Source organism: Thamnophis elegans, chromosome 14 (genome assembly GCF_009769535.1).
Source record: "Thamnophis elegans isolate rThaEle1 chromosome 14, rThaEle1.pri, whole genome shotgun sequence".
Classification (NCBI taxonomy): Eukaryota; Metazoa; Chordata; class Lepidosauria; order Squamata; family Colubridae; genus Thamnophis; species Thamnophis elegans.
Window position 1 is genome coordinate 34,520,069 of NC_045554.1, and position 26,631 is coordinate 34,546,699.

The following is a 26,631-nucleotide window of genomic DNA, read 5'->3' on the forward strand; positions in this document are numbered from 1 at the left end:
GCCGAGGAGCCTCCCTCAACGCTCCTCCTAGACCTCCGTGCTGCCTGCCAGTCCCCACCTCCGTACAAGGCGGTGCCTCTGCTGTCCAAGCCATCTGCGAGCAGCGAGCCGCCTCCAGGGCTGATTTTCAAGCCTGGACCGAGAGAATCAAAGTTGTTTTGTTTGGGCATGCGCAGTTAAGGGGGGGGGGAATTTTAAATAAATAAAATGTGAATAAAGTAACGAGGGAAAGGAAGAAATGTGAAAATTACTGGAGGGAGGAGGAAGAGAAACAGAATTGCTAATAGTACATTCAAGGAACTGCTGTTTGGAATGAATCAATAAAAAATGGGGGAACTGCTGTTTGAAACGTATTAATAAAAATAATTCACTTAACATGGGGAAATATGCAAATGTAATTTTCAAAGTTGCTTGTTAGAATGTTGTGTCCACCCCCCCCCCCTTCAACTGATCTGGGGGAAAGGAGTGTTGCATATTCAATATGCAAATACCAGCTGCGACCTGATTGGTTGGTCGTTTTGACAGTTGGTCTGAGTGCCAGTATAAATACCCTGACAGTTGCAGGGAACGTTTGAATCGCTTGTCACCTGTGTTACAATAAAGATCTGTCTTGCACATGGCTCCTGCGTGTCAATTCCCTCACAACAACAACCCACACACCTTTACAATAAAAATATTGACACATCTAAATGTAGAATCATTTTAGTGGTTGCCACAATAAACGTTCATTCTCAGACACTGAAAGATTATTGATACCAATGTATGGCATATTCCTAGGCCAATTAAAAACATAACCTCTGATAACAAAATCATCATCATCATCATCATCATCATCATCATCATCATCATCATCATCTACACCACCATTATCACAATTGGTGCCAGATTCAGATTAGGTTGATATCGACCCCTACCAGTTTCTGCTCCTTTTCCAACTCCACACAAGCAATTACACACAATCTTTTATGCCCTTTGTAAAACTTCTCCATTTTGGACATCCTAAGGAATATGTAGGACTCTGGTAGGGTGCTTGTACAATTCAGGGCAAATTAGTCGATTAATTGAAAGTTTTACCCTATGCAATGCTAAATTAACTGATCCCTCTGTTACATATTAGATGATCTCTTTTGTGTTCCCATGTCACACATTTAGTATGTTGTGAACAAAGAATCTGGGTCAAATTCTAGCTTCATGGCACATTTCTTGCCAAAATTAGATAGTATGGTCAGAGAGGATTGTCTGTAAAGTAAGGTCTTAGGATTGCATACATCCTGAAGTCTCCATCTCCTAACTTGTGTAGCAAATAGTAGTACCAAAGCTATTAAACTATGCCTTTACTGCATCCAAGAATATAGGGACATTTTAATTATCCTTCCACAAATCAATTGCATTGCAAAAATATATGGTACTAGAAGCAAACACAAAATGTAACGATGATCTATAATATTACAACATATAAAAATACCAGTTCCTGGCATTAATGCAGCTAAATGTGCTATGAAATTTATATTATCTCATTAGGCAGGATAATACTGAGTCCAAGAATCGTTATTTAGCTGACAACATTTCACTCTTCTTGCTAATTAAACACAATGTTCATATTAGAAGATATTGTTCCAAAGCAGCAAACCATATTCATACAAGAAATCTGGAGTTACAGTAATCTTGCAGGTAGAATTACACAGTCCTCCAGAACTGTGTCCTCAGCAGGAAATTTCTTGCAAGCTGATGGTCAAAAAAGTTCACTTAATGAAGCATATGTTTAAGAAATTGAACACAGATAAATATATAGTATGACTTAACCATTACAATATTCAAAGGAAAGGCCAATATGAACTTGAATGTAATGTACAGGGTTGCTAGGATTCTAAATAATTGCACATAATCAATATAGTGATTGCTTAAAAGGCTTGCAAACTCAGTGATTCAGAAAATCTTTGTACAACTGACTGGTTTTAAACACATGATACAAACCGGGAGGGAGAGGGCCATTAGGATCTGTAGCCTTCAGAAAATTCTGTCTTGTAGCCTCCAATTCTTTTCCAAGAATTCTTTTTTTTAATGTATTTATTTCATCAAGCTTGAATTAGATAACGTGTGTGTGTGTGTGTGTGTGTGTGTGTGTGTTTTCGTAGATTTTCACCGGTACAGGTATATAGGTCTTGGCGTATTCGGGTCTTTTCCCGTGTAAGATTGAGAGTATCTTGGCAACGTTTCGATGAGGTCCCACTCGCCATCTTCAGGCTGGTGCCTTTGGCTTCGTGCTTGTGTGAGCAAAGCGTGATTGGAGCTGCCATCTTTCTATAAATATTGGTGGGGGTGTGTGGAGTGCTGGCTTTGTTGCTGTAAGTAGGTTGGTTGGCTGTGTTGTTACATCTTGATTAGTTGATGGAGTTGATGTATGCAGATTAGTCAGCTGTTTAGTAACATCTTATATGGCTGAGGTACTAGCTGTGTGCCCATTAGTCTTTTGTGTTGTAACAACCTGGGTAATGGGCTGTGTGATGACATCCTGAGCTCTAATGTAGTGATATCCTGAGTCCTGTGCTGCAACATCCTGGGAGGATGGCTGCGTTGTAACATTTTGAGCTTTTGCGTTGTAACATCATGAATTCTGTGGTGTAATGTCCTGAGCAGATGGCTGTGATGTAACATCCTGGGCTTTGGTTTGGCTCCGAGTTTGCGGTCTGGCCATGTGTTCATGGTGTGTGTCACATTACATCACAGAACTCAAGAGGTTACAATGCAAAGGCTCAGGATGTTACAACACAGCCAACCTCCCAGAATATTGCAGCACAGGACTCAGGATATCACTACACTAGAGCTCAGGATGTCATCACACAGCCTATTACCCAGGTCGTTACAACACAAAAGACTAATGGGCACACAGCTGGTACCTCATCCACACAGGATGTTATGAAACAGCCGACTAATCTGCATACATCAACTCCATCAACTAATCAAGATGTAACAACACAGCCAACCAACCCGCTTACAGCAACAAAGCCAGCAATATTTATAGAAAGATGGCTGCTCCAATCACGCTTTGTATATGAATACAAGGGAATATTAGGACAGGGACGGTAGGCACTCTGGTGTGCTTATGTACACCTCTTAAAGACCTCTTAGGAATGGGGTTAGGCCAATAGTAGACAGTCTAAGGTTAAAGTTTTGGGGGTTTCCTGAAATTAGTCATGAGGTGTACAGTCTAAATTCTTAATCATACTACAAAACCAGGAAAAAAATGTAGATTTGTGAAAACATTTCTCTGCATTGCTTCAGCAAAAACAAACTGGATAAATCTGTATAAGATCAAATTAATTCTTCCTTCTATTATTCATTGCAGTTTGTTGCTTAACCTGATTAACAGATAAACACGGAGACATGGAAGGTGCTAAGTAGGAACATTTGTAAAGCAACCATGTTTTCTAGGATTACAGAGAAGGAAAAAAGAGCTAAGAAGGAGACTACATGACAAATACATTTAAGCCAAATATAGCTGTGAGTGAAATAGGCGGTTTCTAAATTTGATGTATGTATAGCTTGTGTAAATTTCACATTTCTTACCCAGATTCTTTCCCATGTATCCAACATTATTGGTTCCTCAATATTTTGAGCCCATTTTATCATACAGTCTTTAACTAATTCTGTTTCCGAATCCATCTGTATTAATACATTATATATCCTCTTTATATGCATTAAGCTTTGATCTCTTATTTGTTTAAACAGATTATCCTCAACTTGAATAAAACCAATTTTTTGATCTATTTTCCACCTAGCCTGTAATTGCCCATACTGGAACCATGTTTGAACTACCTTCTCCTCTTTTAATACCTCTAAAGATTTTAATTGTAATACCCCCCTTTCCGAGGTAAGAAGCTGTCTGTAGGTAATTCTGTCCTGTTTTTGTGCTGTATTCATATTTTCAATTGCGTGTCTAGGAATTGCCCACATGGGTAACTTGTCATTTAATTTATATTGGTATTTCTTCCAGACCCGCAATAAAGCATTTCTTAAGATATGACTTTTAAAGTTCTTATCCAATTTTTTGTTGAATAACAGGTAAGCATGCCACCCAAATACCAGATCGTGTCCCTCAATGTTCAATATTCTATCATTGGTTAAGTGAATCCAATCACTAATTACAGATAATGCCACTGCATCATAATATAGTTTTAAATTAGGTAGCTTCAATCCTCCTCTCTCACGTACATCTTGCATTATTTTCATCTTTACCCTCGGCTTCTTTCCTGCCCACACAAATTTATTGATACCCTTCTGCCATTCTAAAAGGTTCGCATCTTTTTTAAGTATAGGTAACATTTGGAAGAGAAATAAAAATTTTGGTAAAATGTTCATTTTCACTGCCGCTATCCTACCCAGCAAAGATAAGTGCAATTTCTCCCATTTTTTCATCTCTGTCTGTATGCTATGCCAAAGTGGTTCATTATTTGTATAGATAAATAATAAAAATAGTGAGATTTAAGTTGTTATGCATATTATAAACTGGAAATCTTCTTAATCCTGGCACACTTGATAAACTGAACATGTGCTGGCGATCACTTACAAAATGACAAATGCTGGTTATATTTCTAATTAACAAATGTTTATTTATGTACCATGGCATTTCTTGTTATGTCTAGTTTGCATTGTTGTTTTCCTCCTCATGAAAAGAGTATATTTCCAAACAGTAGTAGGTCAGTATTTTGATATTTGAAAGGTACATGGGGTCATATATGAGTCCTGAGCAAATCTTACAAATTAAGATGTGCTAATGTGTTCTGAGGGACGCGGTGGCTTAGTAGCCTAGACGCTGAGCTTGTCGATCAGAAAGGTCAGCAGTTCAGCGGTTCGAATCCCTAGTGCCACATAATGGGATAAGTTCCTGTTACTTGTCCCAGCTTCTGCCAACCTGGAAGTTCTAGAGCAGGTAAAAATGCAAGTAGAAAAATAAGGACCACCTTTGATGGGAAGGTAACAGTGTTCTGTGTGCCTTCGGTATTTAGTCATGCTGGCCACATGATCACAGAGACGTCTTTGGAGAGCACTAGCTCTTCGGCTTTGAAATGGAAATGAGCCCCCTAGAGTCAGGAATTACTAGCATATACGTGTGAGGGGAACCTTTACCTTTTCCTTTTAAAGTGTTCTGTTTTGTAACATGACGGCTCCCAACTTGTTTTGAAGAAACTTTAAAACTATTTAGTCTGGATAAACAAAAATGATACTGAACTCCAAAGAAAGTGTCCACAGTCTGTTGAACATTATATTTTTAACATATTTCTTTAACTGTAATTTCTTTACATATTCCTAAAATTGGCTATGCATTTTAATGAAGGATCAAAATGCTTTGGACTAATTCTGTTAGCAGGGCAAACTGCCAGTAACAAATTGCAATTCAGTGCCAAAATATTAGCTCACATTTAAAATCTGTGGGTGGTGGAGAGCTTGATTTAGTTAGAACTGTGAAAGTCCTAAAAATGCAGAAGGGCAGGGTTTCTGAAAAACTAAATGGAAGACTTTCTATGAAGCTTATATTGTATCAACTTCAGAGCAGAAGCTGTGTAGGTAGGGAGGTAGGTAGGGAGGTAGGGAGGGAGGTAAGGTAGGTAGGTAGATAGGTAGGTAGGTAGGTAGGTAGGTAGGAAGGAAGGAAGGAAGGAAGGAAGGAAGGAAGGAAGGAAGGAAGGAAGGAAGGAAGGAAGGTTGGTTGGTTGGTTCACCATAAGATTTTGAAATATTTTTGTACATATTAACACTTTACATTGCACAAGATTTGTATTTTCATGGACCCGTCCCACCCTCAGTGAAAAATCAAAGTGGAATACTGGGACACGGTGACTGCATTCCTACAACATGTTTAGCCTGGCTCTGAATTAACCCACTTTATTGGTGCACACTGAACTATAGATGATTGAACAAGCTGGATTCTACACCGAAGCTATAGGAAGCTTCATGCTAATGAAGCTTAATATGTTTATGAATGAAGCTTTAGTTCATCAAGACGCTGATATACTGTTTGTGCTGTATATTCCTAGCATGGAAAGACAACTGTGTTGGAATGATTGAACCATGAAAATATTTTTACATGGCCCAATGTTTTTCATCTATCCATTTTTACATAATTTAGTCAGTCTTACCAGGTAGATCAGGCAGGAAACAAGATCAGATAAGCTAACTCTATGTTATTGTAAGACTACATTAATAGAATCTTGCTAGTCTAAAAGTACAATTCTCCCACCATCTCCTTTACAACCCCAAAACAAATGGGAGCATCTATTCTGAAACTCTAGTTCTAACCACTTTCCAACAGAGAGCTGTGTCCTCTGTTAGCTGTTTCCTATCCTGTATCTCTTCACGCCAACTCTCAAGGTCTTTTCCAATGCAAGTTGAGGTTTTTTTTTTCCTGCTGACTATTTCTTTTCTGCAAATCTAGGAACAACCATCCCCCCATTCAGACCCCTTACTACTTGTAATATGGTTTCCCCACAGTCAATTTTGTAACGATGTTTACCATTCCAACCACTGGCTGTCAAATCCAATTAGCTAAGAGGAATGCACTTGAGTTATTATATTTACCTTTAGATATCAAAATTATTTTGGAATAAACTAAATAGGCCACTTTATTTTATTACTTTTCTGGTCTCAGTTTTTCTACTGATTTTCTGTCCCAAAGGAATCAATCACATACTTTCTTGTGCCAAAATAGAAGGAAAAGAAAATTAATCAAATGTAATATTATGGCATAAGGTTTAAAGATAAGGATCTGTCAGTCTGTCTCCCCATCTACCATCCAGGGATCTCTGTGCTAAATCCTATTCAGTTGTTAATATAATGAATTAAAAATAGGGAAGATAATATACACTTGAGTTGTATTCCATCCTTGTTCCTACTTATTTAATTTTCTCTTGAATGTAACAAATTTATAAAGCAAAAATCCTTTGCTATCTCTAGAGAGCCTCCTTTCTCTTTAATTTCTGGGTTTTTTTTTCCAACCTGATATTTACTTCAACACATTTCTATTTAAGTTTAAACATCATCTTGTTTGAATTAACAAACATTTTCAGGTGCATCTATCTAAATCCATGCTTCTCTATTTTTCCCCCCTAGTACACAGCAGAAATGGGAGTTAGGTGAAGCATAAACGTAATAAATAATAAAATTGTTATTTTTATTCTACATTAAAGGTAAATGTTCCCCTCTCACATATGTGCTAGTTGGTCCCAACTCTAGGGGGCAGTGCTCATTTCCATTTCAAAGCTGAAGAGCTAACACTGTCCGAAGATGTCTCCGTCGTCACGTGGCTGGCACATGGAATGCTGCTACCTTCCTACCAAAGGTGATTCCTATTTTTCTGCTTGCATTTTTTACATGCTTTCGAACTGCTAGGTTGGCAGAAGCTGGGACAAGTAACAGGAGCTCACTCCATTAAGCGGGACTAGGGATTTAAACCGCTGAACTGCTGACCTTTCTCATGGACAAGCTCAGTGTCTTAGCCACTGAGCCACCGTGTCCCATTATTCTACATTACATTCTATATTAATTCTATATTATAAATAGTATATTTCCATCAAAGACAACATGGGGAATGAGAGGGTTCATGTCCTGTATGTTTATATTTTGTGTGTATTTAATTTTACACGCAAACTCCATTGGAAAATGCTTAAAAAAGTGCATTTTAATATGTCATTCAATTCATTTGTAGGTCTGGAAGACTGAATTAAGTTTATAAATTATAAACTTAAATTATGAATAAGCATAATGTCAGCCTGTTTTGTTTGTTTTTTAAATAAAAACAATTGGAAGCTTGCTTTCCATTAAAGCTAATTTCTCCCACTCTTAAATCAGATTAAGTCAGAAGCTGCTGAGATCTCAAAATGGTTGAGAAGCATTTCTTCATATGCTATGTATGCCAAGCAGAAAATGATTTATCCAGTGATCTGCCATATGCTTTATTTGCAGAATGATGGATCAATATTTTCAAGGCTTGTTTGCCAGAGCAGAGAGAACTTGTGATTCCCCATTCTCCATCAATCCCAGATGGATTCTGTTACACAATTTTCCTCCCTTTATTGATAGATAGATTTTGAAAACATCATTCCAAGGAAGTTTCTGCAGGGCTACTTACACATATTTTAAAATCACTTTGTTTTAAATCCAGTGGTACCTTGGTACCCCATAGCTTTGAAACTAACTGAATGCGATACTCAACACATTTTGATGTGAAAAAGTTGTCCTAGTACTCATTGTTTGGTTGTTACTGAATGCAGAAGCTAAAACTGGTCAATGTCAGCTGCCTTGTGACTCACTATATTATTCCTTATGTGAAAAAAATGGTTTGATATTCATCATTTTTGGTACTCTGGGAGAACCAATTAATAATGAGTATCAAAATATCACTGTACTTTCATTTGGATGTTTTAGCATAAGTTGTTCTTTTTTGCTGTTCAATTCCTGCTGTTATCCCCCCCCCCAAAAAAAGGATTATTTTTATAAGTGGTTGCCAACAAAGAGGGTTCCAGTCTCTCCATTCATTGGATCCTGTTTACAGTCCACTTCAAGTCATTGTTAATTCCTGGCAACTACTGGAACAATCCTTGATTTTTTCTTTGCAATATTTTATCCTTTACAATTTTATTGAAGTTTTTAATAAACATGATAAAAACTAATACAAACTAAACTAGAAGAAAAAAAATTAAAATAAAAGTGTAAAAAGTGCAGGAAAAAGTTGGGGTGAAAAAAGCTCATGCAGACTGAAATGGTGTCTTCCACATTAAGCATAATCTAATGCACTAACTTTTCACTCTCTTTTAAAATTTCAGATAAAAAGACTTTTTCTCCCCATAGTCTTTTATCCAAAAGCAGTCCAGGAATCATAGCAATAGCAATAGCACTTAGACTTATATATACCGCTTCAGAGTGCTTTATAGCCCCCTCTAAGTAGTTTACAGAATCATTATATGGCCCCAATAATTTGGGTCCTCTGTTTACCCACTTCGGAAGGATGGAAGGCTGAGTCAACCTAGAGCCTGGTGAGATTCCAGCTGCCAAATTGCAGGCAGCTGGTAGTCAGTAGAAGTAGTCTGCAGTACTGTACTCTAACCACTGTGCCACCCCAGCTCTTTTCATCATCATCACCACCACCATCATCACCACCACCACCACCACCACCACCACCACCACCACCACCACCACCATCATCATCATCATCATCATCATCATCATCATCATCATCATCATCATCTATTTGATCCTATTTCTGCAAATAGTCCATTATTAATTACCAGAAATATCAAACAAATCGTTTCTCGCTGGTCAAATTGTCCAACTCTATATTCCTTGTTTTTGCTCCACATAATCTTGATTTTTAAATATGTTGTAGGGCAACACAGGATTTGATCTTATTTTTTTTTGGGGGGGGGGTGTCTTCAAAGATTTCCAGATTGCTTTGTAAATACCATAAAGAGGCATCACCAAGACTCCTTGTTGCAGTTGTTCCATTTCCAGATCCTTTTCTTGATTTGTGCTTTATATAGCCATTTAATAATCTTAGTGAAATTTTCTTTCACACCTTCAAATTCTCTCTCTCTCTCTCTCTCTCTCTCTCTCTCTCTCTACATACATACATACATACATACATACATACACATATACATACATACATACATACATATATATATATATATATATATATATATATATATATATATATATATATATATATATATGTTTTTTTATATATATACACCTATTGTTTTCTAAAGTTTATTGAAGACTGTATTCTTTATGTGATATTAGTAATATTTCAGCTCTTATAAAATTATTTAAGATAAGAAAAGTTAAATCTAGCTTAGCCATTTGAACTCTTTCTCTCCCTGGTACTTTAGTTCTCTCTGGTAACTATTTGCAACCTTTATTAAGCTTCAGTTCCTAATATGGGTTTGGTTTCATTTCAGTCTCTCCCCTCCCCCCAAGTATATCATTTAATTATATAAGTTTTTCAAAACTTATAGCCAAATCAACCAATATTACAAATCTCCCTGGTCTTCTAATCTGTTTAAAACTTTCTTAAATCAAATCCAATGTGTGCCATTTGTGATTATTTTAAGTACACCAGGTATCAAGTTGAGCTTTTGAAAGTATCAGGTATCCCTAAAGTGCTTAAATTGAACATTTCAAAGTTAGAAAGTGGTTTAGAAGTGGTTTAGCCTTGCCTGTTTCTTCTTAAGGCTGAAAGAGAGTGGCTAGCACAAGGTTACCTAGCTGGTTTGGTGCCTAAGGCAGGATTAGAACCCATGATTTCTTGGTTTCTAGCCTGGTGCTTTAACCACTATGCCAAGCAGGATCTCCTGTCCACTTAACTATGTATAAAGTGCTATTATCTTTATATTTCTTCATTTTTCTCTCCTCTTTGGAAAAAGAAATCCTGGGGCCATATCTTGAGTTCAAAATGAAAATGCATCCAAGGGTCAAGGTACCATACTTTCTTTCACTGATCAGCTCTATTCTGGTACTGTTCTAAATCGGATTAAATATGGTTTGAATACTAGTAGCACTAATATTTTGATTTAATTGGCTTTTATCTGAGGTTGTGCTCTCTCTCCGTGAGTGTGTCTCTCCCAGCTGAACTACTTAGAAGCAGAACTATTTTTGTTTCTGGAAAAGGGAGAAAAGTGAGTGACATTTTTGACAGCAAGGTTGTCATCATAAAAATTAGGTTATAATGAATATGGGTTTCAGGAGAAGGCTGAAGAGGAAACCCCATCTGCTCCTCTCTGTGTTGTAGCATTAAAAGGAGCAGATGGACACCAATGATGCCAAAAAAAAAAAAAAAGTAGAGCAAGGAGAGATGTGCAGCTGTGCTGCTTTATCCCTTGGTAGTAAGCCCCCCTCCCTTAAATTCCTAATTTCTCCTCTCCTGCTTCAGAGAGAAGGACAGATGCATTTATCCTCCAATTGCATCTTCTCTCAAAAATGTGGAGTGCCTCACCAAAGAAGCAGGTAAAAAGTTAAAGACTCCCTTGAGTTGAACTCATATTTTAATTACTAAAGATATTTCTTTAAAAAAAACAATCCTACAGAAAATGTTCCCACTGCTTTTTTCTGAATGCTGATTCTATTTCCAGTCTTATCTACATTTCTGTAAAACCCCGGTGGTCTTCTATCATCTCCTTTGTGCTACATAGTTTATACCTCATTTACATACTCCAGGACTGGATTAAATATCCTTGAAATATTGCCAAACTTCCTTGCACCTTTTTTTTCATTCTGGAATTACTCCAAACTATTGCTTGGGTTACATTCATAAGTAAAGAAAAGCTCTCCATTTTTCCTCACCTCCCTATTTCACTCATTCAGGGTTAATATCAATAAAGATGAAAGGAAAATAACAGATTAAGAGAATAACAAATTTGGAAGACCTTTGAGGTCTTCAAGTCCAATCCCCTGCTCAAGCAGCAGACCCTATACCCTTTCTGACAAATCATTATCCATTCTTTTCTTTAAAACTCCCAGTGATAAAGAACCCACAATTTCTGATAGCAACACATTCCACTGGTAAATTGTTCTATTAGGAAATTCCTCCTTATTTCTTTTCTCATTTCTCTTCTTAGTTTTCATCCATTACTTTTGGTTCTGCCTTCAGGTGCTTTGGAGAATAGGTTGACCTCCCTCTTCTTTGTGGCAGCCCATAAGATATTGAAATATATAGACAGCTATCCAGAAATATATAATATATAGAGATTGTTTATTTAGAATTATTTATGCTTTGCACAAAAATCCTGAAGCAGTTTGTATTGCATTCTAGACTAATTTAGGATCAGCTATTATAGTTGTGCTTTTCTTTGTTGGGATCATGAATTTGATGGTGCAATCGAGCAAATTGGAGTCATTTTGAATGCTTGCCAGTAAGATAGAATAACTCATACCAGACGCTTGATGGACCCGATGGGATTTCAGAGGGAGCTTGGAGAGATACCTGACTCCCTTGTCCGCAACCCAACCGAATCCTTAGTCGCTGCTTGGAATGCTGCGGCGACTGAGGCACTAGATCAGATTGCGCCTTTGAGGCGTCTCTGCGGCAGTGAATCCAGGAGGGCACCTTGGTTCACTGAGGAACTCCAGGAGATGAAGTGCCAAAGAGATGCCTATAGCGACGTTGGAGGACTAGTAACTCTGAACCTGATCGAACACTACTAAGAGCCTTTATTAGGACTTACTTAGTGGCGATATGGGCGGCAAAATGCACTCATTTTTCCGCTCTTATTGCGTCCACGGAATCTCGCCCAGCCACCCTGTTCAGGGTGACCCGCTCCCTCCTGAAAGGTGAGTGGACAAGGCCATGGGAGTGATAGCGCCTCCACTGTTTACTGGACCCGTGCCCCTCCTGGCTGGTTTCGACCAGCAGGAAGGTGACACACGGCTGGCTCCAGGCGATCACCAATGCTTCTTTGCAGGAGGGGTCTTCCCGCAACCATTAAAGGAAGCTGTGGTGAGGCCCCTCCTCAAGAAGCCTTCCCTGGATCCAGCCATCCTGAAAAACTACCGTCCGGTCTCCAACCTCCCTTTTTTGGGGAAGGTTGTTGAGAAGTTGGTGGCACTTCAACTCCGACAGACCTTGAATGAAGCGGATTATCTGGATTCCTTTCAGTCCTGGTTTCAGGCTTGGGTACAGCACAGAAACCGCTTTGGTCGCACTGACCAATGATCTCTGGCAGGCTAGGGATAGAGGGCATTCCTCTATCCTGGTGCTTCTTGACCTCTCAGTGGCTTTCGATACCATCGACCATGGTATCCTTCTGCGACTTCTGGAGGAGGTGGGAGTGGGAGGCGCGTTCTACGGTGGTTTCTCCTCCTACCTCTCTGGTAGGTCGCAGTCGGTGTTGGTCAGAGGACAGAGGTCGACCCCTAGGCCCCTCAATTGTGGGGTGCTGCAGGGTTTGGTCCTATCCCCCCCTCCTATTCAACATCTACATGAAACTGCTGGGTGAGATCATACGATGGCACAGGATAAAGTACCATCAATATGCAGATGATACACAATTGTATCTATCTGCCCCCGTGCTAGCTCAGTGTAGCGGCGGACGTGATGTGCCGGTGCCTGGAAGCTGTCAGGATCTGGATGGGGGTAACAACTCGTGCTCAATCCTGACAAGACCGAGTGGCTGTGGATGCTGCCTCCGAAGGACCGTTCAGACAGTCCATCCTTGATCCTGGGGGGGTGAAACTACACCCCTCAGAGAGGGCTCACAATTTGGGGGTCCTCCTGGATTCACGGCTGACATTGGAACACCACTTGTCGGCTGTGACCAGGGGGGCCTTTGCCCAGGTTCGCCTGCTGCATCAATTGTGGCCCTACTTGGATCGGGGTGCACTTCAAACAGTCACTCACGCCTTTGTCTCAAGGCTGGATTATTGCAATGCGCTCTACACGGGGCTACCCCTGAAAAGCGGTCGGAGACTACAGCTAGTCCAGAATGCAGCCGCGTGAGCAATATTGGGTGTACCGAGATACACCCATATTACACCTATCGTCCATGAGCTGCACTGGCTGCAAATTGGTCTCCGAACTCAATTCAAGGTGTTGGTCATTACCTTTAAAGCCCTACATGGCTCAGGACCAGTGTATTTGCGAGACCGCCTACTGCCACATATCTCCCAATGGCCAATAAGATCCCACCAGGGTGGGCCTCCTTAGGACGCCGTCAGCCGGACAGTATCAGCTGGCGGGGCCTCGGAAGAGAGCCTTCTCTGTGGCTGCTCCAACCATGTGGAATCAGCTACCCCCAGAGGTCCGGACCTCACCCACCCTCATGGCCTTCAGAAAAGCTGTTAAAACCTGGCTGTTCTGGCAGGCCTGTGGCTGTTGACCTTATTACATAGGGTCCAGCCCCGATCAGAACGTATGTGTGTTGGGGAATTTTTAAATTATTTTTTTTAATTTTCTTTTCTTTTCTTGTTCTTTGTAAGCCACCTGGAGTCCTCTGGGATTAGGTGGCCTATAAATCTAATAAATTGAATTGAATTGAATTGAATACCATTTTTGAATCCAAATATTCCAGGGATCTGTACATATAAACATTATAATCCAACTCTAGATATCACAGCGGAATGCCAGGGAGTCAACATAATTAAGATTTGGCCATTTAGCCAAATGGCTATTTGGAAATGGCCAAATACCCAAAGCATGTCAAGACTGTGGTTTTCCAAGTTGCAATGTATGACTATGAAAGTTGGACTGTAAGAAAGGCTGCGCGGCAAAGAATGGAGGACCTTTGAACTATAGTGCTGGAGAAGACTCCTGCAAAATCCCTTTGGGCTGCCAGGGGATCAAACCGGTCAATCCTAGAGGAGAGCGACTGCTCTTTAGAAGGCAAGATCCTGAAGATGAAACTCATACTTTGGCCACCTAATGAGAAGGAAGGACTCACTGGAGAAGAACCTAATGCTGGGAATGATGAGGGCAAAAGAAGAAGGGGACGACAGGTGGCTGGCTGAAGTCACAGAAGCAGTCAGCATGAGCTTAATGGACTGTGGGAGAGGACAGAAAATCCTGGAGGAACATTGTCCATGAGGTTGCAATGGGTCAAACACAACTTCACAACTAACAAACAACAAAGCACTCCTAAAGAACAGGCTTCCTATTCCGATTACCCTGACATTTCTAGGGTCATAGAGAGAACAGTTGAGCTTCCTGTTTCCACCATGGATGCATTATTTTGAAATGGTCTTTAAATGTTACACTTTGTAATTTACATTTTTAAGAGCAATCTATTGCTCTGCAGTATATTCAAGGAAATAACTGCTTGCTGGTTCTTTGTGTGCATAAAAAGAAGTTGAAATTGTGAACAAAGTAAGTCTGTCTTCTATTAAAGTCCCGTCAGCACAATGTTGCATATCCTTTCCTTTTTCAATTTTTTTTTTAAGTTGTGTGCTTCCTGTATCTAGTGTTTTGTATCCTTGTGTTTAAGGCTCACAATAGTGAGAGTATGCCTGTAGAAAATTGTATCTCCTTGGCAACAAGAAATTTCCCCTAGGAATGCTAACTTTAGTGTAAATGAACAAGAAATCCAGCAGATTTTCAAGTATTCTAATTTTTCCTGTTTATTGCAAAGGCCCATGTGAGTCAAAGTATAACATGGCATTGTTTTACTGTATTACCAAAAACATAGATTTCGTAAATATATATGAAAATTTGAGAATTTGATTATTCACTATAATGGAGTAACTTTGGTATTAAAATGCTGGATTCAGATTGGTTATGTTTAGATACACTGAAATCAACAGAAAATAAATTCTACCACCTTCAATGGATAAGTTTAAATATTTACTCAGTCATTTTTTTTCTTTTAGTTAGTGTAATGTGTAAATGACAACATCCCACCATTTCAAAACATGAAGCAGATTGAAGAAATGTTTTCAAGCAAGTATATCAGACAACATGTTCAGCTGGAACTCTTGCAGAATTACTATCTGAGGACAGACTGAAAATATTTTTCCAAGATGGCAGACCTCACCAAGCTCCTTAATTTTTCTCAGCTGCAGAAACCTTTTACTTCAAATAGATGAGGCATAAATCCAGGATAAACACTTCAATCTTGGCTCCCATTAAGAGATGGCCTGCTGCTTTCATTTCATTGTTTCATGTTACACTTCCTTTTTCTTTTGGTTTCCAGTATTAAATAGTGGGCATCTTTTTCTATTTTGTATGGATGACTGATTGGAGGAAACCACCATTTTATTTTATTTTTTACATTCAGTAGATGGTCTCTTTGGATGTTCTATTGGATGACAATAAAACATTAATTTATTTAGCTTATTAAAATATCCATGTCCTTCCGCTCTTTTTCTTGGATTAAGTGCAGCCCAGCCTTTGGATAATATCTACAAATGTACATCAACGTTTTGTTTTATGAACCATTACAATTCCTTACAGAGTTAGGAGTAAGATCACAAAAGGTTGACTGATGTGAAGTGTTTGTACCTTTCAAGCAAACACACAGAAAGCTTCAAAATACTGCTGCAGCAAATGTCAATCCCATTATTTCACGGTTCTTGAAAATGGCCAATATTGACCCACAATAATCAATGAAACTATCCAAGGGGTCACTGTTGTTATTATTGTTATTTGTTAAATTAATTTCATATCATAACACTTGGTCATCAATGAACAATCTGAAAATTCACGAACAGTTGATGAGCTGAAGAGTTTGGGGACTCCTATGCCATTTCACATGCTAGTAAAGTTATGCTCAAAATCCTACAAGCTAGGCTCTTGCAGTATGTGGATCGAGAAGTGCCAGAAGTACAGGCAGGATTTTGAAGAGGCAGAGGAACTAGAGATCAAATTGCCAACATACGCTGGATCATGGAGAAAGCTTATTCTGGGAGTTCCAGAAAAAAATAAACTTCTGCTTCATTGACTATGCTAAAGCCTTTGATTGTGTGGATCACAACAAATTGTCGTAAGTTTGTAGAGAGATGGGACTACCAGACCATCTTATTTGTCTCTTGAGAAACCTATATATGGGTCAAGAAGAAACAGTGAGAACTGGACACGGAACCACTGATTGGTTCAAAATTGGGAAAGGAGTCCGGCAAGGCTGTATATTGTCACCCTGCCTATTTAACTTATATGCATAGCACATCATGAGAAAGGCGGGGCTAGATGAATCACAAATTGGAATTAAGATTTCCAAGAGAATTATCCGTGACCCGACAAAAGGACGAATGACAAAACCACGCCCGACTAACCGCGTCGCTGACGTCATCAATGCGGCAACAACAGCCAGCATGGAGAAAGAAGGGCGTTTTAAATAGCACGTCGAAAGAAAGCCGATTTAACTTAAGGTAAGGGTTAGGTTAAGGGTTAGGTTTAGGGTTAGGTTAAGGGTTAGGTTTAGGGTTAGGTTTAGGGTTAGGTTAAGGGTTAGGTTTAGGTTAGGTTTAGGGGTTAAGTTTAGGGTTTACAGCGTGCTTCTGTCTCCGCGCTGTTGTCACCCTGTTGATGACATCAGCAATGCGGTTTAGTCGGGCGCGGTTTTGTCATTCGCTCTTTTGTCGGTGAACCAAAATATCAACAACCTCAGATATGGAGATGATACCACTCTAATGGCAAAAAGTGAATAGAAACTAAAGAGGCCTCTTGATGAGGGTGAAGAAGGAAATGCAAAAGTTGGCTTGAAACTCACATTAAGAAACTAAGATCATGGCATCCGGCCCTCTCAATTCCTGGCAAATAGATGGGGAAGAAATGGAGGTAGTGACAGATTTATTTTCCTGGGCTCCAAGATCACCGCAGATGGGGACTGAGTCAAGAAATCAAAAGACGCTTGCTCCTGTGGAGGAAAAGCTATGGCAAATTTAGACAGCATATTAAAAAGCAGAGATATCACCCGCTAACAAAAGTGCATATAGTCAAGGCTCTGGTTTCCCCCAGTTACAATGGATGGCTGTGAAGGGTTGTGATGGGTTGGACATGACTTTGCAACTAACAACAACACCATTTGAAGACTAAATTATATTTGTGGAAGCCTTTCAAGAAAGTTTAAGCTGTTTTAGCAGCAGAAGTATCCTGCTAGCAATCTCATAAATTTAGTAGCAAGGATTCTGAGGGATAGAATTCCAGTTCTCTCGCTCCCTCTCTGCCTTCTTTTCTTCACTGGGTCTGAGAGGCTAATATTAATGTTTATCTCTGTGGCTTCACCATCCTAGTAAAACACCATGGTGTATAAAAATGAAACACCACTCATTCCTTACTCTTCCAGTATTCATGTAACCCATCCAGTCTTGATTATTACATAAACTGACACCATAGGAATGCAGTTAGTATTTCATACTACTAACCGGCTTCAGAATTTGGATTCATCCATGTTGCAAAATCCCATCATAGATATTTTGCTTTGGAATGTCCAAATAGGCACAAGCCTGTTCATATCAGTTCATTCATAATTCTTCATTTTCCCATGCAAAGTAAATTAGCATTTTAATCATTTTTTTTCTGCATTCACAAATGTGCTCTTTCTTTCTGAAGTGTACATCTCTGCATGCATTTATCTGAAGTACATGTTCTTGTACACAGTTTGACCTACATAATACATTTTGGTATGCATTTTTTTGTGGGAAACTGTGTTACAAAATGACACTATGGAAATCTATTCAGTGAAGGACAAGAATACACAATCACATCTTTGCTTGTGTCTGCCACCCATTTGCAAGTGTAATATGTCCAATATGCAAATAATATGGTCTGTTCAGCAAGTAGTCAGTTAGAAAGGTAGAAAGACATCTAGGGGACTGATTGCTCAAAAGCTCAGGTGCATTATGATTACCTCAATATGGGAAATGGCAACAATTTGCTTTATTAAATAACATAAGATTGTGATATGCACAGCTAAGACACAAATGTGACAGAAATTCATTGTTTACAGCAGCCTGCATTTTAATATGCATGGTAAACTACATCACGGGACTCCTCTGTTTTGTTGATGTCCCATAATTTAAGAAAAGGTGAAGGGATTTGCAGCTGCTGTCATTTAAATGGAAGAATGGCTAAAACAGAAAGTGTGTAGAGTGGTTCTTAGTTATTCTGCCACTGATGCAATCAGTGGCTAGAAAGAAATTGAAGAAATATATACAATTAATTCAATAGCATCTTGCCTAAAGCTTCTTATAAGCTTCCCAAAGAAATTACACAATCGGGGGTGGTGTAATGGCTAGAAAGACCCAGCAGAATTTCTCCTATTTCACTGGGTTAACTTCAATCACTCCTTAATTCAGTTCAACCTCCTCCCCAGTTAGCTTAAAATTAAAAGATATCCCTTAAGTCTATAGAAAGTGGTTAAAAACAAATTAAAAATAATAACTATGCATTCATACACCTGTGTGAATCAGGCAAATTCCAACTTATTTAATTCAGAAACCGATACAAAAGAAAGCATTTAAATCGGAATCACTTGACTCAGATTCCCTCATTTAGCAAAATTATTTTTTTTTTTTGTATCGGGCAGAAATGTTTCAAATTCATTTGAAGACTTCTGATTCAAGTCATCAATTCAGTTTGAAAACCAGATTCAGTTTGAAGAATCAGTCAAATTGCCTTGGAATCCAATCTTCAAATCAACATTTGCACAGTCTTATTAACTGGTTATGCAGGCTCTACTCTAGTTTTGAGAGAGACTCACTTCTTAGCTTTTAGCTCCTGAATGCTTATTGTGCTACTAGTAAATAAAAAGTTATGTGGACTAATCTACTATTGTTTTTTCCAAAGCTGTGATTTTGGGGTAATCCATGAGCACTTCTGACCTTCTCAGCTCTGCATTAAATGAATAATATAGGACAAAGTAAAAAGTTAGGAACGTTATCAATATTTTCCTATTAGATTTGTTACAGGATAGGCACACGGTGGCTCAGTGGCTAAGACGCTGAGCTTGTCAATCAGAAAGATCTGCAGTTTGGTGGTTCAAATTCCTAGTGCTGCGTATCAGAGTGAACACCCGTTACTTGTCCCAGCTTCTGCCAAACCTAGCAGTTCAAAAGCATGTAAAAATGCAAGTAGAAAAATAGGGACCACTTTGGTAGGAAGGTAACAGCTTCTTTGCGTCTTCGATGTTTAGTCATGCTGGCCACATGACCACAGAGACGTCTTCGGACAGCACTGGCTCTTCAGCTTTGAAACGGAGATGAGCACCTTCACCTAGAATCGGGAATGGCTAGCACATACGTGTGAGGGGAACCTTTACCTTACCTTTGGATAGACATAGTTTTTGGCCAATGCATGACTATAGGAAATCTATAAATCATGACATGGGAGAGAAACCTTATTGAGATTATGTCTTTGAAATGTGAAACTTTATTGTCAAATCCTTGGTGGTCTCTGAGCTTACTTGTTTGCTTGCAGATGTTTCATTACCCTACTAGGTAACATCATCAGTGCTAGTCAATCTGGGATTCATTTCTATTGATGATATTTTATTCTTCGGGACTCAGGAGGGGGGAAAACCCTGGTTTTTTTTCTTTTCTGCTTTCTTTGATTCTGCATGTTGGGTGAGGATGAAACTCTTTCCTGATATTCTCTTGGTGTTAATATAAAATCATACTGACCAGAGTTTTAAATGCAAATACTTCAAACTGCTGAAATAGGAAAATGTTCTTCTGGTTATCAGGGAATCAGAATAAGACTCATCTTCCTTCTCAGCCAGCTCTATCAGTAAAGTCAAACAGTCCAAGTTAATGCACTCTTGGCATATGCAATGTGCTGAGCATGATGATGGAAATAACACAGAATTTGGGAGCATAAATATTCATAGGCAAGGTTGCAGCTGATTTTTAATCACCCAAAATTATCTTAGGCTGCTATTGGGGAACAGCACACAAATGTCATTACATCAACGTTTGGGAAGAAAAGCAAGGTGAGGAAACTGAACATTACAAGTGACCAATATAGAAAGATGAAGATTAGCCACCAAAGGGCTAATGAAGGAGCTGGATGGGAAGCCTGTCATATTCTCCTTTCCATATCTATCTTCTGTCTGTCTGTCTGTCTGTCTGTCTGTCTGTCTGTCTATCTATCTATCTATCTATCTATCTATCTATCTATCTATCTATCTATCTATCTATCTGTTTGTCTGTCTGTCTGTCTGTGTGTGTGTGTGTGTGTGTGCACACGCGCGGCGCATGCAATGGAAAACTAATAGTAAACTTTCTATTAAAAGCATAATGATTTAATTTATGGGGAGATCCTTGGTGCTCTCTGGCTTGGTTGTTTTGTTGCAGAGTTTCATTACCCAACTAGGTAACACCATCAATTCACTGTTGTTAGCTAATTTGGCAAAAAAATCCAACGAAGCTCAAGCTTCTATTTCTCTGGATTTTTTTTTTTCCTTGAGGAAGAAGAAGTTCATCATGAAGTGCCTTAGATTAGAATCTTCCTCAAAGAAAATAGTCCAGTGCCTTGAGACTGAGAATTTCCATAGACATAATTAACAGGTAACTTACACACTAATCTGTCTTTCCTGTGGTATTCTTTAATATTCTTCTATTCAGTATCACTTGAGGGATCAAATGACAACCTTTATTGTGCCTACCTCAGTTCCTTCATGAATGCACAAGTGGACCTAAATTGCTGTGATCAGATCTTCATGTGGGCATCTTCTTCATTGGTTCACCATCCAGAGTTGCTGAGAGTTGTTGAGATGGGACAGCAGATCAATTTATTATGGTTGGTTACACTGTCAGATGTTTAGAATATATTTGACATTTTCATCCACTTACCAAGACCTTTCTAAGGATCTCAGATAGGCAAATGTGTTGTTGGTTAGTGATTAAGTTATTGTTGCAGGATGGAAGCTGTTCCAAGTAAAACCTGTCCTTTGAAATTGACTGGTAGTGATTTTGTCAATGCTGATGGTATTTAAGTGGTGCGCCAGGTGTTTTGGTGTTTTTTTTATTATTGTTATTTGTGACATTCTATTTTATTCTAGTATTATTTAAATAGAAAATTTGGGGGGGGAAACCCCTCCATGAACATATTCCAGCAGTTCTTTCACATGTATACCCAGATACATACTGTATACATACATGCTTATTAATAATATTTAATCCTGCCAGAAACTTGTGTGCATTTAATAATTTGTAGCTGTGAGGCTAAATTTATGCTTCCTTTAAAAAAGAAAGATTATTTTACTTTAACTGCCCCTTCTTTGCCATCTTCCATTCCTCCACTTTAATTTATTACCACCTATTTACACCTAATTTACACACTGAATTTCCAGGACACTCCCATGTCTTGTGCAACCTGAGGCTTAAAATGAAGTGGAGTTTTTATGTATCTGAAGGTAAATAAACTGTGATTTGCATTACTGGAATATGAAAAGATACATTTTTTTGTAGAGGTAGGAATTGTATAAAGCTGGACATCAACATTGCATTCTTATAATTTAAGAAGGGCCTCTGTAAAATCAGTGGGTGATGTTTAGGGGCTTCAGTGAAATTCTGAAAATCCAGAATTCTTTGAAAACATGCCTATCATTTCTATGTTGAACAGAAGTAAAGATTAGGAAGGAATTAGAGGGGATTTTTGGAGTTGAGCAGACATGCTTTTCTTTTTCCCCATCCAAACATTCCCCAGGAGTTAGTTCATTTCTCAGTAGACTATGGATCATTGAAGAATGGGCATTAAAACATACAGAGATATAAACTAGATTTAATTTAATGAAATTGGCCATGCAAACCTATAAGGGACATACAGTCCTCCTCCCCATTCAAACTAATTTTCTCTAGCCTGCATTGTCCCAGCAAATAGGAATAATTCAAATCTTGCAATTTTACCCAACATTTGGGGAATGCCCCTTTTTTTCCATGTGACATTAGGCATGTTATAATGCAGTACGGCCTTGGAAGAAGATTTTTAAAAAGTGCCACCGTAGCAAAAGAAGAAGAGATAACTAACTATGAATAATAATCAGTTCATCAAATCAATCACTTATTTATGTAAATATTCTTGCAGGTATGTTGAGATTTTGGGTGTCTGGATATGAACAAACTTTCATTCATTCATTGTTTCATTTATTGTTTCATTCATTTTTTGTTTCATATTTCTAAACCATCCATGACCCTCAAAGAGAGATTATCTGTGCCTGCATCATATATAACAATGCTTTGTGTTGGTGATGATTTGAATAACCCTGTCCAGGTACTTTGCTTTGCTCCAAACTCTGTCCAGTCTGTCAAAGATGTTCATGTCCCATGAACAAATTGCTTTAAAGTAGCCACAGATCCTTCAGCCTTATCCTCAATATTGTCTGCTGTATTTGCAGAAACGAATCCAAAGAAAACCAAATCAAATCTCCTTAAAAGGATCTCAGCAGTGGGAGTCAATGAGGACTTAATGGATCATTGTTATTCCAGCAACTTTATTGAGTGCAGGTTACTTAGTAAATAGCAGCAGCTTTTAATGCTGCCCAAATAGAGTCTTGAATAACCTAGCTTTATTTCACCATAGGTGACCACTCCCATAGCTTTCTGCCTTTTACTCATTTTAGGCAATGGAATTCACAAAAACTGAATGGTACAAGCTCCTGGGGCAGGGGTCAGCAACCCGCTGGAGTTCATGTGGCTCTTTCATCCTTCTGCTGTGCTCCCTGTTGGTGCCACAATTGATAGGGCTTTCAGTTAGGATAGGTAGAGGAAAAGGATGCCATGCTAGGAAGTGACTCTATGGTGGGGAAACTGGACTTCCAATCAGCAAAGGAAAAAGGATGTTGTGCTAGAAGGAGACTCTATGATGGGGGAACTGGACTTCCAGTGAGCTCCAGAATTGAAGGGGGGGCTTCCCTTTAGGACCTTTGTGGTCTTTGAGTGTTTAAGATTCCCAACCGCTGTCCTGGGGTGAGTGTGACGGTCCTGAATCCAGAGCTAGTCATAGCAGCTTTATTGTAACGTGTGGGTTGTGAGGAAAGACCACGCAGGAGCCTTGGATGCAAGACAGATCTTTATTATGACAGCGATGACAGCGATTCGAACTTTCCCTGAACGGTCAGGGTATTTATACTAGCACTCAGACCAACTGTCAAAATGGCCAGCCAATCAGGTCGCAGCTGGTATTTGCATATTCAATATCCAACACTCCTTCCCCCCAGTTCTAAAGACCAAATGACCAGCCAATCAGGCCGCAGCTGGTATTTGCATATTCAAACTCAAACTCTCCTTCCCCCAGTTCTGCGCATGCTCGGCCTCGCTGTTGCAAGATGCTGGTGAGTCCCTCGTAGCGAAAATTTGGAACCAGGATAGAAAACAGGTCCTTTGGGGTCTTTGCGGCGGGGAGGCTCTCATTGTGTTGTATGGAGGCTCTCGTTGGTTTTAGAGTCTCGGACGGCTCTCGCTGGGTCGAGAGGCAAGCGGTGGCGCGTAGAGAGAGCTTCAGTCGTCCTGGGCTCCTCGAGTGCTCTTTTGGAAGAAGCGGCGCGGAACTAGGCTTGGAGAGGCTAGCGGCGGAGCTGTAGATGGAGGCAAAACGGAGGCAAGTGGATTGCACAGGTGTAGGGCGTGCTCATGGTGTAGAGGCGTGCAAGCGGCTTTATAGTTAGGTCTGATAGTGTAACGAGGAGTGGCCAGAGGAGTAGGTCAGCCTGATGTATGTAGTGAGTGTGCTAGTGTTGGAGAGGCTGTGCGGTTATTAGCGGGGATCGGTCGAGCGGCTGCTACCAGAGGCAGACTTCAGAGGTGATAAAGGTTGTTACTGGTGGAAACTTCGGTTACTGAGGAAAGCTTCGGCTCCTTCAATTTTATGCAGGCTCAGCCCCTTCAAATTTAGACAGGCTGAGAGAGCGTAGCCGGTGCGTGCTAGGTGGCAGCTTGGAGAACGAGGCGGTTCGTTGAACGCGGCGGTTGGAACAAGGCGGTTGGTTGAACGCATCGGTTGGTTCCTTGGGCCTCTCGACAGCCATGTAATGCTGAGAGTGCCGTAGGAACAGATGGCGGCAGGCAGGCAGCGGCCCCATGCGCGGTTTAGCCATCGCGGTCCATAGCTCGTCCCTGAGTAGCGGCGGCGGCTCCAGTCGAGGTTAAGCATAGAAAGCCCGTCCCTCGGACGGATGGAGGCCGCGCCTGATTGCTTACTCAGGTTGGCTAAAACCGGAGGCCCATGGCGGTGGTTACTGCTGCTGACGCTTGCTGGCCAAGGCGGGCGGCTCTGACAGGCCCTCAATGGAGTAAAGAACAGATTTTTTTTTTTCTGCGTTCACGTTGGCTGATGTTGTTCCCCTCGCTTCTGTCTTAGGCTCTGCGGGAATCGCAGATCAATCCCATCCTCGTCGCCAGTATTGTAACGTGTGGGTTGTGAGGGAAAGACACGCAGGAGCCTTGGATGCAAGACAGATCTTTATTATGACAGCGATGACAGCGATTCGAACTTTCCCTGAACGGTCAGGGTATTATACTAGTACTCAGACCAACTGTCAAAATGGCCAGCCAATCAGGTCGCAGCTGGTATTTGCATATTCAATATCCAACAAGCTTCATTCTTGAGCTTTAAGAAGCTGCTTTGTTGCACAGCTTCAAGAGGGAATTTCTCTCAAAAGATTGCCAAAACTAAACACTCCTCTCAAAGCTTTGTGCAGACCTAAACATAGGATGCTGCAATCATCACTTAGGAAAAATAATGTAGCTCTGTTAATAGCCTAGTACCAAATAAATGTTAATCATGTATTACTTTAGGAGGGAGAGGAGAAAGAGACCTCATCAGTTTTATTAAATAGAAAACAAGAATTAAACTGACTGATGCGGAGTGGATGAAAGGGTTGGACTTGTCCTTTAATCTTCATAGATACTCTTCTTTCATCCTCTCTTCAGGATCATCCTCTGCTGAATTATCAAAACTGCAGATTTTCTTCTGTTTCTCTTAATAAACAGTGACTAATTTTAAATCGGATTGATTTCATCGCGTTAGTTTTTCAAAAAAAAGATGTTTGAGAAAGTGTTCCTTTGGAATGTCTAGCAGCCACAGAATGTAACTATCCTTACCACAAAACACCCAATTCCCCTCTGAATTTATGAGCAGCAATTTATGCTGAATTAATTTTAAAGTAAAGTGATTTTATATTAGAACAAAAAGGCTTCCAACAGGATTAGCTTTGCAACCCAACTGTCTCATAGCCCATTAAGTACGGTTTTATTCTGCTGATGAAGGGTCATTTTTTTTTTAGTAAATATGAAATACTTAGGGTTTTGTTGTTGTTTTGTTTTTGTTTGTAAAAATCTTCTTTGGACAATATATGAGTGAAGACTCAGTATTTGCAGGGAGGAAAAGTAACACCAAATGCTATAGTACATGAAGTAGAATGTCTTGCTTCCAGAAGCTGTGAATGCTCCATTATTGGAGGTTTTTAAGAAGAGATTGTACCACCATTCGTCTAAAATGGTAGGTGGTTTCCTGCTTGATCAGAGGGTTGGATGTTGCTGTTGATGTTCAACTGTGTTATTCTATTCTAAAGTCATTGCAATCTCTGAAATAGTAGGAACATGCATTGTTGTTAGTTGTGAAGTTGTATCCAACTCATCGTGACCCCATGGACAACATTCTCCAGGTCTTCTGTCCTCTACCATCCTCCAGAGTCCATTTAAGCTCACGCCTACTGCTTCAGTGACTCCATCCATCCACCTCATTCTCTGTGCCCCCCTTCTTCTTTGGCCCTCCATCTTTCCCAGCATTAGGTTCTACTCCAGTGAATCCTTCCTTCTCATTAGGTGGCCAAAGTATTTAAGTTTAATTTAGAAGGATCTGGCCTTCTAAAGAGCTCCAGGATTGATCTCCTCTAGGACTGATCGGTTTGATCACCTTGCCATCCAAGGGACTCACAGGAGTCCTCTCCAGCAACACAGTTCTTGTCACTCAGCCTTTCTTATGGTCCAATTTTCACAGCCATACATTGCAACTGGGAGTAGCAGCATAGAATCCAGGAAAGTAAAGTTATGTTGTACATTCAGAAGTCACTGTAAAAAAAAAAAACCAGAATCATGTCTTGGCCTTTAGATTGTCCCTTCATATAGTCTATATGTTCATGTAATTTAATTTGATGAAGATCATCTCCAAACCTTTCTCTCCCATACTAAAATTGTGCTGCATTGCTATTGCAATTT